The following is a 2,500-nucleotide window of genomic DNA, read 5'->3' on the forward strand; positions in this document are numbered from 1 at the left end:
GAATAGAAAGAGAAATAGAAAAAATGATAAAAGAGAGAAGAAAGAAGGGGAAAAAGAAAAATAAAAAGGAAAAAGGAAAATAGGAAAATAAAGAGGAGAGAAGAAGAAAAAAAAAAGGAAATAAAATAATAAAGGAAAATAGAGAGATCAAAAGAATAAGAAAAGGGAAAGGAAAAAAGGGGGAAAAAAAAAAGAAAAAAGAGAGAAGTAATTTAAAGGGAATAAAAGGAAAAAAAAAAAAAGAAAAAGAGAAAAGAAAGAAAGAAAAAGGAAGAGGAAAAAAAGTAAAGAGGGGAATAAGTATAAGAAAGAAGAAATTAAAAGAGAAAGAGGGGAGAAAATAGAAGAAAAGGGGATGAAGAGAAAAAAATAGAGAGAAGAGAGTAGAAAAATAGAGATAGAGAGAAAAATAAGAAAAGGGGAAAGGGGGAAAAAGGAGAGAGAGAGAAGAAAAGGAAGAGAGAGAAGGAGGAAAAAGGAAGAGAAAGAAAGGGGGGAAAAGGAGAAAAAAGGAAGAAGAAAGGGAAAGAGGGGGAAAGAAGAAAGAGAAAGAAGAAAGGAAGAAAAGGGGAGGAGAGGGAAAAAAAGAAAAAGAGAGGAAAAAAGGAAAAAGAAAAAAAAGAGAAAGGAAAGAAAAAAAAGAGAGAAAAATAAAGAAGAAAGGGGAAAAAGGGAAAAGAAGGGGAAAATAGAATGGGGGGGGGGGGAGGGGGGGGGGTGGGGGGGGGGGTGGGGGGGGGGGGGGGGGGGGGGGGGGGTGGGGGGGGGGGAGGGGAAAAAGAAGAGGGAGGGGAAAAAGGGGGAGGGAGAGAGGAGGAAGGGAAAAAAAAAAAAAAAAAAAACAAAAAAAAAATAAAAAAAAAAAAACAAAAAAAAAAAAGACAAAAAAAAAACAAAAAAAAAAAAAAAAAAAAAAAGGAAAAAAAAAAAAAAAAAAAAAAAAAAAAAAAAAAAAAAAAAAAAAAAAAAAAAAAAAAAAAAAAGAAAAAAAAAAAAAAAAAAAAAAAAAAAAAAAATAAAAAAAAAAAAAAAATAAAAAAAAAAAAAAAAAAAAAAATAAAAAAAAAAAAAAAAAAAAAAAAAAAAAAGAAAAAAAAAAGGAAAAAAAAAATAAAAGAAGAGAAAAAAAATAACAAAAGAAAAAAAAAAACAAAAAAAAAAAAAGAAAAAAAAATTAAAAAAAAAAAATAAAAAAAAAAAACAAAAGGGAAAAAAAAAAAAAAAAGGAAAAAAAAAAAAAAAAAAAAAACAAAAAAAAAAAATACAAAAAAAAAAAAAAAAAAAAAAAAAAAAAAAAAAAAAAAAAAAAAAAAAAAAAAAAAAAAAAAAAAAAAAAAAAAAAAAAAAAAAAAAAAAAAAAAAAAAAAAAAAAAAAAAAAAAAAAAACAAAAAAAAAAAAAAGAAAAAAAAAAAAAAAAAAAAAAAAAAAAAAAAAAAAAAATAATAAATAGAAAAAAAAAAAAAAATAAAAACAACAAAAAAAAAAAAAAAAAAAAAAAAAAAAAAAAAAAAAAAAAGAAAAAAAAAAAAAAAAAAAAAAAAAAAAATATAAAAAAAAAAAAAAATAGGAAATAAGAAAAAAAAAAAATAAAATTTTAAATAAATAAAAAATAAAAAATATAAATAATAAAACAAAAAATAAAAAAAATTAATAAATATATATTAAAATAAAAATAAAAAATAAAAAATATTTAAAAAAAAAATAAAAAAAAATAAAATTAAAATAAAAAAAAAAATAAAAATATAAATAATAAAAAAAAAAAAATAAAAATTATAAATAATTAAATAAAAATATAATTATAAAATAAAAAAAAAAGAAAATAAAAATAAAGGGAAAAAAAATAAAAATTAAAAATATAATAAAATATTAAAAAATAAAAAATATAATAATATAAATAAAAATATAATATAATATATATAATAATATAATAAAAAAAATATAATATAATATAAAATAAAAATAAATAAAAAATTTTTATAATAAAAATTAAAATATAAATAATTATAATATATATAATATAAAATATAATTATAATATAATATTAAAATAAATAAATATATTAAAAATTTAAATATATATTAAAAAATAATATAAAATAATATAAATTTAATTATAAATTTAAAATTTAAATAAATATAATTTAAAAATAAAAAATATAATAAATATAATAATAATATATATATAAAAATTACATAAAATTTATATACATATTTAAAATCAAATATATACATATAATATATACACTTATAATAATAAATTTTTATAATTAGATATATAAAATATACAATTTTAACCATAATCTTAAAGAATATTCTTTATTTTTTTATCACATATAACACAATTCCCTTTTTACCTTCAAATCAATTCAATTAAAAAATCTTGGTTTTTTTAGCTTCTATTCAAAAACCCAAAAAAAAGTTTTTTAAAACCCAACATAACCCAATTGGTTGTGAAAAAAAATTTAGGGGATTAAAAAACTTAAACCCCAATTTCTTAAAA

The 2,500-nt window shown here is 16.5% G+C and overlaps 1 protein-coding gene across 1 annotated transcript in view; it reads right to left on the reverse strand.

Moving 5' to 3' along the window:
• LOC119580694 (T-complex protein 1 subunit eta-like) overlaps positions 1-2,500 on the reverse strand; it is a 15,092-nt gene that overhangs the window by 4,893 nt on the left and 7,699 nt on the right. The gene's annotated exons all lie outside the window — the stretch shown is intronic.

Source organism: Penaeus monodon, chromosome 14 (genome assembly GCF_015228065.2).
Source record: "Penaeus monodon isolate SGIC_2016 chromosome 14, NSTDA_Pmon_1, whole genome shotgun sequence".
Taxonomy (NCBI): Eukaryota; Metazoa; Arthropoda; class Malacostraca; order Decapoda; family Penaeidae; genus Penaeus; species Penaeus monodon.